Below are 15,115 nucleotides of genomic sequence, written 5' to 3' on the forward strand. Positions count from 1 at the left end.
GATATTATTCTCTTTAAAGCATTATTTGAGGAATAAGGTAATTCTTAAGAATGAGGAAAAACTAATCACATACTCTTATGAGCTGAATGGTGTCCCCCCAAAACTCTTTCTCAATGTTGAAGCCCCAATCACCAGTACCTGGATATGTGCCCTTATATAGAGATAAGACATTTTCAGAAAATCGAGTTAAAATGAGGTCATTAGGATGGGTCCCTGGTCCAATATGACTGGTGTCTTTACAAAAAGGGGAAGTTTGGACATGGACTCACACAAAGGGAGAAAGGCCTGTGAAGATGAAGGCGGAAACGGGGACGCTGGCAGTGGAGAGCATTCCTCTGCAGCCGGGTAGAAGTATAGAGCAGATTCTCCTTCATGACCCGCAGGAGGAACCAACCATACCAACACCTTGATCTTGGACTGCTACAGTCCAGAATCATAAGACAATAAATTCCTGTTGTTTAAGCCATTTGGGGTGTGGTACTTTGTTATGGCAATTCGAGCAAATATACATACTTCAAAACTAGACCCACAGTTTGGGTTTAGTATTTATAGGGTTTGGCTAACTTCTCTTTTCCAAGTGCCCCTTTGAAACTTTGGGTGCCTTCCCAGTGTAATGCTATCCTTGAGAAACCAATCGTGCTTAAAGAGAAACACATTCTCATGAAAAGCCACTGCTCAAAACATCATTCTCATACAAATAGACGGTAATATACAACAGAGTTTTTTTTTTACAACAAAGTTTTATTTAACTCAGTAATGAAGCAACTAGCAGACAAGACAAATGAAAATATAAAGCATATAAAAGAAATTGAGAGTTTAAAAAATTGAGATTTATAATAGGAAAGAAATCCTTAAAAGACTGCCAAGTTACATGTAAGAGTAGTTTACTTTCTATAGATCTTCACCTCTGTTGCCTTAACTCTCTTACAAAATCATAATGCCTCAGCTTTTCACAGGTTAACGTCTAACCTTATGGAAATGTAAACTGTCAGCACCTCTATCCATTTTAGATTAGTAATCAAATATACAGAGACAACAAAATTACAGTACCTGAGATTATCAGACAAGAGTCAATTACTAAAGAATAAGATTCCGCTTTTATTGGAGCAGGTTCATTAGAATCAAACAAAATACAACAACATCAAACAAAATAACCATTTTTTTCTTGTCAAAATTTAGAGTAATTTTATTCCTATTACTCGTGGTTCAGACATTAGTTAAAATTTCTTGTGTAGATTTATATGTATATATGTGTGTGTGTGTGTGTGTATACAAATAAATGTGTATGGAATATTCTGGAAAATCTCTTGAGATAAATTATCTCACTCTGCAGGTAACAATAACAACAATTTATAGGGTACCTAGTAGGCAGTGGGCTGTCTTTTTAACCATCTTCTCTGGGGTTGGGAGAAGACTCTGACAGAAATTTGTAGGAAGCTTGCTAAAAAGGGCTTCTCAGGGAGCAAGGGAAGCTGACTTGGCAAGGTAAGAAGACAGTGGTAACTAAACCACTGGGGTGGCCTCCCAGGAAGCTCTGGAGCTGGGAATGACCCTTCAAAATTGTTCCAATTGAGGTAAAAGGACAAACTTTAAACATCCACATCATCCAGTCCTTAAAAATGGGCAGCTCCCAAGGAGAACAGAGGGCAAGGATGATGACTGGGAGGGGCCCAGCGGTAACTCTAAGCAGCCAATACTCCTGGCAGGTGTGTGAAAACAGTACCTTGGTTCCGAGAAAACATGCAGGAAGCAAACCGTAGCACACTCCTAATATTCATTGTCAAACTTATGAAATGAATCGTCTTATTACACCCATCTTACAGATGAATCAACTGATATTAGAAAGTTTAAGTAACTTAGATAAGCTATATAAGCTAATCAGTAAAAGGCCACGACTGGAGCCTAAATGTCTGGTTCTAAAGTCTCCATTACTCTGCATTCCCTCTGAAGTGCAGAGGGCCGTAAGAAAAGAAGGCTCTAGAAGGGGGAAGGAGAGAGTCACAAGATGCTGTAAGGCCAGAGCATGTGAAAATTGCAATGAGCAGTGAAATGTTGTCTTGGTTGGTCTATTGGGGCTGCTATGACAAAATGCCATAGAGTGGGTAGTGTGAATGAGCAACAGACATTTATTGCTCACAGTTCTGGAGGTTGGGGAGTCCAAGATCAAAGTGCCAACAGATTTGGTGTCTGGTGAAAGCCTGCTTCATGTTCATTCATACAAGATGTCTTCTTGAGTCTGCACATGGAAGAAGAAGCAAGCAAGCTCCCCTGGACCTCTTTCGTATGGGCACTAATCCCGTCCATGACCTAGGCACCTTCCAAATCATCTCCAAAAAACATCACCTTGGAGATTAAGATTTTAACACATGAATTCGGGAAGGTGAGGGGAACAGATTCCCTGAGGTAGGGTGAATAAGCATTTTAAGAACAGAGTCCAATGCTCCCTGGAAGTTGTTGTGTTGCTGTAACAGAAATGCCTCCTCTGCCTGCCCTTCTGTATTTCCCACCTGCGCTTCAGGGGAGTCTATCTCTTCTCACCTTAAAGGCAGAGAGATTTAAAGAACGTGAGACTTGGAGAAGGGCCTGAATTTTACATCTAGGTCAATGAATACAGAACAGACTTTGCCTGCTGAGATAAAAAGATAATCCAGAATTGAGCAAATGTAGGAAAAGCATTAGACTGAAAACAGAAATAACCTTAAAATAAAGCCCTTGGGGACTTCACAGAAATTTTAAGAGAAAGAATTTAGATTTTTGCAGGGCTATTCCAAGTAAAATCATCAATAAAAAATATTATCTTTAGAAGCCCCCCCCACCTCTACCACATTTCTATGCGAGCATACTTGTCTCTACCTACCCCACCACCTTGACACCTCTGCTGTCACAATCACATTCTTGCTCAGGTGATGGAATCATTGAATATTTAACCTAACACAGTTTGGTCAGCTGAAAACAGTTGTACTTCATGGGGGGCTGAGTATCTGCATTCTCAGAAAGGATCTATAAAGTGAATAGCCTGTGTGAAGTAACGCAAAGGAAAGGAGTCAAATGACATGTAAGTGGTTAAAATAATTTTCTTAAGCCACAATCCAGAATATCATAAACATAATGACAAAGTTTGTGGTTAGGAGCAGAGACCTACCTGCCTACTTTGAGGTCACCCCAGGCATAATGGTGATGCTGACAGAGAGACCCTAGCCAGGGGTCCTCAAACTGCGGCCCACGGGCCACATTAGCTGGTGTGATTGTATTTGTTCTTGTTTTGTTTTTTTACTTCAAAATAAGATATGTGCAGTGCACATAGGAATTTGTTCACAGTTTTTTTTTTACACTATAGTCCGGCCCTCCAACGGTCTGAGGGACAGTGAACTGGCCCCCTGTTTAAAAAGTTTGAGCACGCCTGCGCCTAGAGCAAACGTGCATGTTAAGAGATACTGCCAACTTGTATCAGTGAAGGGAGGACACTGGCAGAAAACAGAATTCACCCCCAATATTCAGATGAAGACACTTTAATAAAAGAACTACTTAAAAGTAGGGCTAAAAAACATCCCACCAATTTGTCTCAAGACTTACCATAAAGTAAAAGAAACCAAGAGGATGTGGCATTGGAGAAAATGTATGTTAAAGCAGCCTGAGGCTAGAGAGCAAGTGAATGGTTGTCTTGGTGCAGTGAAGCAGAATTAGCATAAAAATAATTAAAATCTCAACCTTCTTTTTAGCATACAAAAGAAATTCAGGCTCATAATTTCTTCTCACATTTCTTATCTTTCAAATCTCTTAATCACATTTGCAAGTTTACTAAATTCTCTTGGAGATCAACGTGGCTCTCAGCTTTATCTCTTAGTGCCAGGTAGAAAGGCAAAGTGTCATATTTAAGGTTACATAGTAAATCTGTGGCACAGCCAGGAATACAAATCAGTCTCTTCACCCTACCCAGCCTCTCTGCATTACCATTAGGTGGCCTTTGTCCATCTCATCCAGTCTGGCCTGCAGGTGTATTTGTTCTTTTCACTTCCCCTGCCTCCTAGCAACCAAGTCATCACTAACCAAATCCTCATACTTCGTATGTGTCCTCCAGGCCTACTTGCAAAAAAAGGAATAATGGTAAAAATTTTCCATAAGCTATAAAAAAGTCTTCAGTCTGACAAAGAGCATGTATGAAAAATCTGTAAGTATAATCATACACAATGGAGAAGAACTGAAAAATTTCTCTCCAACATTGAAACACAGCTGGAATGTCTGATTTCACCACTTCTTTTTCTTTTCTTTCTTATATTTTTCTTTTTGAGACATGGTCTTGAAATATCACCCACACTGGAGTACAGTGGCACAATCATACTTCACTGCAGCTTCAGCTCCTGACCTCAACTCCTGACCTTTCACTTCGACCTTCTGAAGTACGGGGATTATAGTCATGAATCACCCTACCTGCCTGTTCTCGCTATTTCTATTTAACGTTGTACTAGAAGTTCTAGCCACTGTAATTAAGAGAGGGAGGAAAAGGAAAGAAAAAATAAGGCATAAAGATTGAGAAGAAAAAAGTAAAACTCTATTTGCAGATGGCATGATCATGTAAAATTTTAGGTATTCTACAAAAATCTACCAGAGTGAGTGTGTGAATTTGCAGTGCCAGTGTACCAAGGCCATGTGTAAACACTAACTCTATTTCTATATGTAAACAACTACAAACTGAAAAATAAAAATTAAAAAATACCATTAACAATGGCACTCACAAACATTAATTATTAAAAGATAAATCTAACAAAATATGTATAAAATCTACATTTAAAACTATAAAACATTATTGACATAAAGACATAGGTAAAGATATCATATTTGTGGGGCAGCGCCTGTGGCTCAGTGAGTAGGGTACCCGCCCCATATACCAAGGGTGGCAGGTTCAAACCCGGCCCTGACCAAATTGCAACAAAAAATAGCTGGGCATTGTGGCAAGCACTCATAGTCCCAGCCACTCAGGAGGCTGAGGCAAGAGAATCACCTAAGCCCAGTAGTTGGAGGTTGCTATGAGCTGTGTGATGCCACGGCACTCTACTGAGGGTGATAAAGTGAGACTCTGTCTCTACAAAAAAAAAAAAACAAAAGATACCATATTTGCGTATTGAAAGATCGATACTATTAAGATATCAAATCTTCCAAAGATGATACCAAGAATTAACACAACCCCTATCAAAACCCAGCTGATTTTAAAATGTATACAGAAATGAAGGAGACAAAAAATAGTCTTGAAAAAGAAGGAAAAGAGGACTTTCACACCCCATCACAACATTTATCATAAAGATTAAAAAATCCAGAACATGTGATATTAAAGAAGATAATAAGTAGGGCAATTGAAAACATAGAAATTCAGAAACAACCCCACACATGCACATGTACAGCTTCCAAAGAGGCACTGCAAATTCAATGGAGAGATTTCTTTCCAAGAAAAGTTGCTAAAAAAAACCTGGATATACTTATAGAGAAAAAATTAACCTTGACCCCATATCCCACACCATACACAAATAATATTTGAAGAGGGATTACAGACAGAAACCTAAGTTAGAACTGCCAATCTTTCAGAAAAAAACATAAAGAAAAAAAACCTCCATGATTTTGGAGTATACAATATTTTTTAGATAGGATATAGAAAATAATATGATAAAAAGAAATTTATAAATTGGACTATATCAAAATTAGACACTTCTATTTGTCAAAATAAGTACAAGTATCAAGTGATAATTCTACTTACTCTGTCCCTCCTTTCTATTTCTGTGCCTGCAGTAGGAAAGGCAGAGCCACAACCCCTAAACAGCTGCTCCTCCATAAAAGAAATGAAAACACTTGCAAAAACTGATAAAATCATTTTTTCAGAATTCTCTTAATTATTTATCAAGAAGTATTTGGTCAAGAAAATGATTAAACCTCAGTAAGAATTGTGACTTTTGTGGCATTTGAAGTTTCTCGATCCCCACCTGTCCCCCACCCCCACCCCCGCATCTAGCACTGAAACTAACAGTAGCTCAATCACAACAAAAACTAGCAGCTGCTTGAGAGGGCAAAACATATTTGGAGCGTCCCCCAAACACTATTCTCAGATGATTGCCTTAATTTGATATGTCTGACATTCCCTGAAAATCCCCATTTTGTAGCTTGGTTTTATTTGACCTTAGACACCATTCAGCACTAATAGCATTTTCCTTGTGGTATTTGTTGAAAACAATCAGTCATGAATTTTTAACACTGTAGTTGCCTGAGGTGATGAAAACAATTGGGCCCAAAAAGAGGCTATGCAAAAAAACTTAAAAGGAAAAGTTGAGGAATAAACTATCCATATAGTGCTCTGAAAAGTTCTGATGTATTCCTAGAAATTTAGAAAAACACATACATGTGCAAGACTGTACACTTTCACACACACCCCCCACCCCCAAATCTGAGAAAACCCTAAAGTCTCACCTCTGGGTAACAAAGTCTTTACAGAAGCAGCAAGTAGAAGCTAAAACAAAGTTGTAAAGCACCTGCCTAAGTGTTAGAGACATTCATCCACCATTCACACAGAGCTCCATGGCAAAGTAGAGAGATTTCCTGAACCCAGGCATTTAAGGAAATCTCTGTTTAATATTAGATCATTAAGTGATCACTAAGCTAACCAAACAGAGACTTTAGTAACCACACACAACAAAAAGAAAGACTTTATAGAATTAGTCTACAAATAGCAATAACAGCAACATCAACAACTGGGGAAAGGTGAGGGAAAATCTTATGTTCAGAATTGTCACATTATGTTATGTAAAATGTCCTTTTTTAAGCAGAATTTTAGGAGACATGCATTCAAACAAGAAAGTGTCTGCCATACACAGAAAAAGAAGTAATCAATAAAAACTGTCCCTGAGGAAGATCACACATTATTAAAAAAATCATCTCTCTATATTAAAAATGTTTAAAGAATTAAAGGATACTATGAGAACAATGTCTGAACAAAAGAGATATCATTGAAGATATAGAAAATATTTTAAAAGATCCAGATAGAAATTCTGAAATTGAAAGTACTATAACTATACTATACTGAAGTAAAAATTCATTTGACAGCAGATTTAAACTGATAGTCAATAGCATTGGTGAACTTGAAGACAGGTCAATTGAAATATCTCAGTTTGAGAAATAGAAAGAAAAAATAATGAGAAAAAAAAAGAAGCAGATCCTCAAAGACCTGTAGGACACCATTATGCACATCAGCAGATTTATAATGGCTATCCCAAAGATGATAAAGAAAGGGGGAAAAAATGTATATTTGAAGGAATAAAAAAAAATTCCCAATCTGAATGAAAAGTGAAAGCATTTGTCTGTACATTTTAGAAGCTAAAACACTTCACATAATACAAACTGAAAGAACTTCTCATCTACACATTTAAGCAGCTTAAAAAACTTCATATAATATAAACTCAAAGAACTCCTCAGCAAGAAACATCATAATCAAACTGTCAAAAGCCAAAGATAAAGAGAAAATCTTGAAAGCAGCAAAAGGAGAACGGATCATCATATACAAGGGATTCTCACTAAGGTTAACAGCTAGGTTCTGATCAAAAAACATGGAGATTAGGAGAAGGGCAATAAGATGACATATTAAAAGTGCTGAAGAAAAAAAAAACGGTCAGCCAAGAATTCTACATCCAGCACAACTATCTGTCAAAAATGAAGATGAAAGAACTTTTATGAGAACAGTTGACAAAAGGAAGAACAGTTGACATCTGCCCAACAAATCCAGGAAAAAAAAAAAGCTCAATATCTTAAACATCAGGAAAACATAAAGCAAATCCACAATGAAATTTGATTTCACATCACTAGAAGCAAAAAGACAGGAAATACAAAATGTTGGCAAGAATATGGAACAACCAGAACTCTCATACATTGCTGGTAGAAGTGTAAAATAGTAAATCACTTCAGAGCTATTGGATAGTTTCTAATACAGTTAAATATAAAATAGCAATATGATCTGGCAATTCCACTGCCAGATATTTATACAAAGATATAAAAATTTGTACATGAATATTAATAGAAATTTTATTCACATTAGAAAATTAATAAAAAGAAAAAAGCAAACAAGTCAAATGTCTATCCAGAGGAGATTGGATAAAAGAAACTATGCTATATTCATACAATGAAATACTACTCAGGGAAAATTGTACCCCATGATTGCATTAATGTACACAGCTATGATTTAATAAATAAATAAATAAAATTAATGAACTACAGATACTTCCAACAACATGAAAGACTCTTCAGAAACATTATTCTAAGAGAAAGAAGTGGGACATAGAAAATAATATATTGTGTATATATATATTTATAAAGTTCTAGTACAGACAAAACTAATCTATTGTAATAGACAGTAGAACAATGGTCTGTGGGTGGAAGGGAGGGAAGTGACTGGGAAGGCATATAAGTTAACTCAACTTTCTGGGGTAATGAAAATGTTTTATATCTTGATGGAGGTATGAGTTACAGTTGTATATATTTGTCAAAACTCATTATATATTGAATTTAAATATACATCAACAAAAATTATAAATGAAAAAGAATGAAGCATATAAATTTCTAGGGAAAGAGTAAATTCTTTTAAATGATAGCTATTATTAAACAATAGAGGTCAATATCCATGAACATAATTTGTTTCTTATTTCTCTGATAATCAATGTGATCATGAAATAAAATGTGGAACATGCAATAAAATCAATAAATAACCCTAAAGGAGAGTCAGAAGCAAAATATAAAATGTTTATAAATGCCTTTACTTAAGAGCGCACAAGACCATTTTAAAACTTATCTATTTTTTTAGCTAACAATTATTGCATTCCTACTATGCCCCAAGCGCGTTATTCTGTCAAAACTCAGATCCATGCTAATTCTAATAGGAGGATTACCACACAAATTAGCAAACATCCAAAAATAATTTTCTTTTTAAAGAAGGGTGCCTATTTACTATCCTATTTATTATATTATCAGGACCAAGTTCTTTATGACACAAGTCATTAGTGTTCCCTTATAAGGCCTTTATAGCCAAATGTTCAAAACCACTGGAGCCTTTTCTTTGCTTGACATACTGTATTTCCCTTTCTTTGTTCTCTAAATGCATTAGAATAGCCACATAAATGAAATACTAGGCAGATCACCAAGGGGAAATGCCAGGTTTGGCCGTTAGTTCCTAGTAAAACAAAATGCTAGGTTTCACACCAGTGTTTACCATGAGAAGGGAATCAAAGACTGGGTAGCATACTGAAGTACCATAATAACTTTATTTTTTATTTTATTTTTTTTATTGCTAAATCATAGCTGTGTACATTAGTGCAATCAAGAGGTACAATGTGCTGGTTTCATATACAATCTGAAATATTCTCATCAAACTGTTCAAAGTAGCCTTCATGGCATTTTCTTAGTTATTGTATGTCCACCCATAAACCAATGACTCCTGCATCTAAATGTTTGCTTGAAAGGCTGGGCATATTGGCTCATGCCTGTAATCGTAGCACTCTGGGAGGCCAAAGCAGGAGGATCTCTTAAACTCAGGAGTTGGAGACCAGCCTGAGCAAAAGTAAGACTCCTTCTCTACTAAAAATAGAAAAAAACTAGTTGGGCGTTGTGGTAGGTGCCTGGAGTCCCAGCCACCAGAGAGGCTAAGGCAAGAGAATCACTTGAGCCCAAGAGTTTGAGGTTGCTGTAAGCTATGATGCTATGGCACTCTACCTAGGATGACAAAGTGAGACTCTCTTATTTTAAACAATTTTCACCTAAAAATTAGGGATATCTAGTTCAACTTTGGGATTTGGCTATAATTCTAAGATAATAGGAAAGTTAGGTTGTAGGAATCACACTTGTGGGCATTCCATAGCTTAACTCGATGCCTGCTATGTTCCAGGCTCAAACTCATTGCTGCCTGCACAGAAGTAAACAAAACACACACAGTCCCTCTTCTGGTTGAGGTCACGATCCCAAGGAAAAAAAGGACGATAAAAAAGTAAACAAACATGAATCATTGCTAATAGATACAAACACAATGAAGTAAACAATGGGAATACATGGTTGGGATGGAAATTACATTGATTAGGGAAAGCTTCTATGAGTAGGTGACAGACACAGGATTTAAAATGGCCTGAAGTGGAAGCTTAGGTCTCTTGTCTACTAAATTTATGCTCTATTCGTTAATGTCTCTTAGCTTCAATTTCCACATGGGGCTGTTGCAAAGATGCAATTAAATAAGAATATTAAAGATACCTTTTCCTAAGAAAACAGTACAGGTTTTGAAAAGGCACCTATTATCATTACCTATCATTAAACAGAGGGTATCATTGAAAAGTGGAAAATAGACTGGACAAAAACCTGATTCAGACTTACTAACTTCATGACTCAGAGCAGCTCACTTAACTGCTCCAAGCCCTCTTTCCCTCAACAGTAAGAGAGGAGATAACATTGTACAGGAAATATGAGACTATCAACTACCTTGTATAATAAAAAATATTTGTTTGTGAACCTCCAGTGTACTTGATGTGATAAAATGATGAACACCCACTCTTAGGCAGAGGTGGATTTATCACGAAACTAATGAAGCTTAAACCTTTCAAGCCTCTCACTTTTATAGGCACAGTGATGACTGGGACTCACAGAACTGTGTGTCAGGGAGAGAGGATGCAGCTAGGATGCATTCATACATAAACATGTCTGGGATATTGTCCAAGGAGACCTCAGGGGAAAAAAGAATCAAATCTCAGAAACTCCACTCACCTTTAGGACTATAAAAAAAGGTCTTTGATGAAAGAAAAAACTCCAAGAAGTCTGACTACATGCTGCCTTTACACAGCTTTGCTCCCCAGGCTGACCAAAATTTTTCAGTCCAAATATTAAGTATAAAGTAGTTACAGGTTGATAAGTTTTCCCAAATGCCTCAGAAACAAATACAAATCCTTTCTACAGTAACCAATTTTCAACCCAGGAATTCCAAAGAACTACCCATCAGAATCTCCATCAGAAATCACAAACACAGAAAGATAAAAAAGAAATGAGTTTAAACCAGCAAAAATCTCTAGAAAACTAGAATAATCATAACTAGAATATAAATAAATTAGGCTTAAGGTCTTTAAAGAAATAAGAGATGGGTTTAAAAATAAAGAGCCAGAGATATGTAAATAAACCACTTTTAAAAGAATAAAAATAAATTTTAATAAGGACAGCTATAATTAAAAGTCAATAACAAATGTATATAACAGCAAATAAAAGGAGTAGAAAAGAAAATTGGAAAACTACAGAGCAGATCTAAAGAAATTATGAAAATGTTACGATAAAGAGAGAAGAGGGAAAAAAATCTATGTCAGAGATTCCAAATAAGGAGGGAAAGAATTGGGCAGAGGCAATATTTAAAGACATTATAAATCCATTAAAACTCAAATAAAAGGAAAACTGTGTTCACAGAATGGAAGGCCCAATATTTTGAAGATGTCAGTTGTCTCCTGAATGATTTATGGTTCTGTAAAATTTCAATCAAAATCCCCACAGGTTTTTTGGGTGAACTTGACAAGTTAATTTTAAAATTTATATAGAAGAGTAACAAGGAACAGTAACCAAGGCTCCGGATGAGAAAAAGTCAGAAGTGAGGAAAATAAGTCGACTTGTTATGCAGCATTAACAGTTATTAATAACACAATATGGTATTGAGACAGGAATAAACTGATCAATGAAACAATAAAAAAGCTCTCAGAAATAGACCAAAAACTATGAAAAATCAATTTATGAATTGGCAGTGCAGAACAGTGAGGAAAGAGACATTTTTAAATAAATATTCTCAAAATAGTTACTTATCCTCATAGAAGAAAATAAATTGGATTCCTACCTTAAACCATACATAAAATTGATCCCATAGATTAAAGATGGAAATGTGAAATACAAAACTATGTGACTTTTAAAAGATAACATTGGAAAGTATCTTTTTTTTAATCAAAGTGAACAGATGAAGCATTTCATAAATAAATGCAAACCAAACATCTCCAGGAATCCTAAAAGAAAAGAATTCATAAATTCAACCAAATAAAGTAGTTCTGTTCATTAAAAATACTATCAGGGGCCTGGTGTGGTGGCTCATACCTATAATCCCAGCACTCTGGGAGACTGAGGCAGGTAGATTTCTTGAGCTCAGGAGTTCCAGACCAGCCTGAGCAACAGTTAGACTCTATCTCTACTAAAAAATAGAAAAACTACCCAGGCCTTGTGGTGGGCACTTGTAGTCCCAGCTACTCGGAAGGCTCAGGCAGGAGGATCACCTAAATACAGGAGTTCGAGGTTGCTGTGAGCTATGATGGCACCATAGCACTCCACAGAGGGCAACAAAATGATACTGTCTCAAAAAAAGAGAGAGAGAAGAGAAAGTGAAAAGACAAAAAGACAAGACACAAAATAAGATATTTTGTACAAATATTATTGATAAAGTGTTAACAAAAGCCAATAAGAAAAACACCCCTCCCAACAAAAACAAGGGGCAAAGATTTGAACAGGCAATTTACAGAAAGAGAAATCCAAATAAGAAAAAAAAGTAAAAACATGCTCAAATTTATCAGGGAAATGGAAATTCATTTCCATTCCCCTCTTCTTCCTCTCCTATCCCACTCTCTCCCTCCCCATCATTCCTCCCTCTGCTACTCTAAACCCAACAGCTTGAATAACATTCTTTTTTTTTTTTTTTTCTTGGAGACCAAGTATCACTTTGCTGCCCTCAGCAGAGTGCCATGGTGTTATAGCTCACAGCAACCTCAAACTCTTGGGTTCAAGCAATTCTCTTGCCTTGGCCTCCCAAGTAGCTGGGACTACAGGCACCCACCACAACACCCGGCTAGGTTTTTGAGATGAGGTCTCTCTCTGGCTCAGGGTGGTCTCAAACCCGTGAGCTCAGGCACTCCCCCCTCCTCAGCCTCCCAGAGTCTGAAACACATTCTTAAGTGTGCCAATATTGTAATCTCTTGGAAAGATATAAAGCTTACATATTATTACCAGGAATACAATATGGCGCATCACTACGGAAATCAAATCGGTGTTACATAGAAATGTTGAAGGTGCACACAACACAGGAATCAAAGTTCGAGGTATACAGCTTAGGTAATCTCTAGCACATACAAGATGATATCAAAAATCATCACTGTTTATCACAGAAAAAAAAGAAAAGCAGCTCAAATGCCCAATGAAAGTAGAACAGACAAATGCATTGCAACATATTCATGCAATGAAATAACACTCTACAGCAATGAAAATGAATGAGCTACACTTCCACAGAATAAAACAGATGTGACTCAAGAACCCAATAGTGATTGAGAAGTGTCAGCTGCAGATTACATACATTGTACTGCCTTTAAATAACATTGAAACGTGAAAACAGAATTATACATTCTTCAGAGGTGGCGAGGTATGAAGGTTAAGAGCACGCCATCTGCAGTCAGACTGCCAGAGTTGGAATTCTGGTTACTACACTGATTAACTGTATGTTTAACTCCATATGCTTCAGTTTCTTCACCTGTAAAATGAGGATTCTAGTCTACCTACTTCTAAGGATCGTTTTAGAGTTAAATGAACATACAGCGTTTATATGTCTAGCACATATAAATCACTCCAAATAAGTTTAATTCTGCTGTTATCATTAAAAATATAAATACTTAGCAAAATATTAATAAAAAGCAAGGAAATGATAAATAAACTTTTCAGGCTTATTGGGGACCCTGGGAGACGGCTTAAGGAAGATTTGTAGGTGGATTTCAGAGGTTGAAGTAGTACCCTTTAAAACTGGTAGTGAATACTCAGATATCTGTTGTATTATTATCTTTTATAATTTACAAGCATAAATATTTTGTTGTATCCTGTACATATTCTCTCTTTTCAATATAAATGCTTTACCATTTTTAATAAAAATATTTTTAAGCCTTGCAAAGTTAGAAACAGAATGGAGACATAGGTATTTACCCAGTCAAGGTGCTGCTATCCACTCAAGTTATAACCCTAAAAAATAGATGCTACATCTCTCTCACTAACAAATGATATTTTACCAAGATTCCAAATTTCAACATCTTGTTCAAAAGATGTTCTAAAGCACTGGAATTCTGTTTTAGGAAATGTCATCTGAACCAATAGCCATTCCTTAAGACATTCTGAATGTTGCCTATTCTCATCTTTTGACTACAGATTTTATTGCACTCAGGCAGCAACGAGTTAATGTGAACCCAAGTTTGATGGATGAGATGAGTGATTTAGTTGTATGATAAATAACGGAGATGATGATGGGTTTCATAAAACAGTTTCTCAAAGTAATTCCAAAGAATAATAGACTTTCAGTGTTAACAAAGTAATCAAATCCAACCTTCCTCACAACTTAGGAACTAGATGTGTCAGAAGTCCTAACAAATGGTCAGCCAACTTCAGTTTGGAATTTCTAAGTAGCACAGATCAAGAGAACAAAAAGGCCTAGAGCAGAAATAGTGATAAGCTCTAATACCCATTAATCTAATTGCCACAGTTTCTGACTTTATGATCTTTATATTGGTTAATACTGGACCATTGTTCCAGTATGTGTGTGTGTGTGTGTGTGTGTGTGTAAATATATATATGTCCAAGTTTGATTTCCATCACCATGTGTATTAGCTCTCTTTCCCAGAGAAAGAGGACAAATTGATAAGCAGATAAGCATTCATGTCTGATACACCTCTTATTGATGAAAGTAGCAACCAGAACATGACCAGCTGCAGAGCCACTGGTCAAATAGATTCCTGCTTCCAGATTGGAATTAATTAATAATATTCATGGGGGGCTGGAGGGTGGTGGGACTTAATCTCCTGTGACTTGGCCTAATTTTAGCTTATCTATATGTTTCTACCTTGACTATAGGGAAATCATAAACAATTAACAGATTCATTGCTGAAATCTACACACGAGTTATATATGGAATTTTACAAAGCTATCCCTATCATAACCCCATCCAATAAATAAAATGAGGCAAATTGCACACATTTACTTAAGAAATCTCATGATTGCTCATTGTGACCACTATTTCTTTTTCTAAATCTACATTAAAACATCAGTTTAAATACACTTAGGATAA

The 15,115-nt window shown here is 36.3% G+C and overlaps 1 protein-coding gene across 4 annotated transcripts in view; it reads right to left on the reverse strand.

The window, feature by feature from the left end:
* The window catches only part of DGKI (diacylglycerol kinase iota), a 438,324-nt gene that overhangs the window by 306,489 nt on the left and 116,720 nt on the right, over positions 1-15,115 (reverse strand). The window lies entirely within an intron of this gene.

Source organism: Nycticebus coucang, chromosome 11 (assembly GCF_027406575.1).
Source record: "Nycticebus coucang isolate mNycCou1 chromosome 11, mNycCou1.pri, whole genome shotgun sequence".
NCBI lineage: Eukaryota > Metazoa > Chordata > Mammalia > Primates > Lorisidae > Nycticebus > Nycticebus coucang.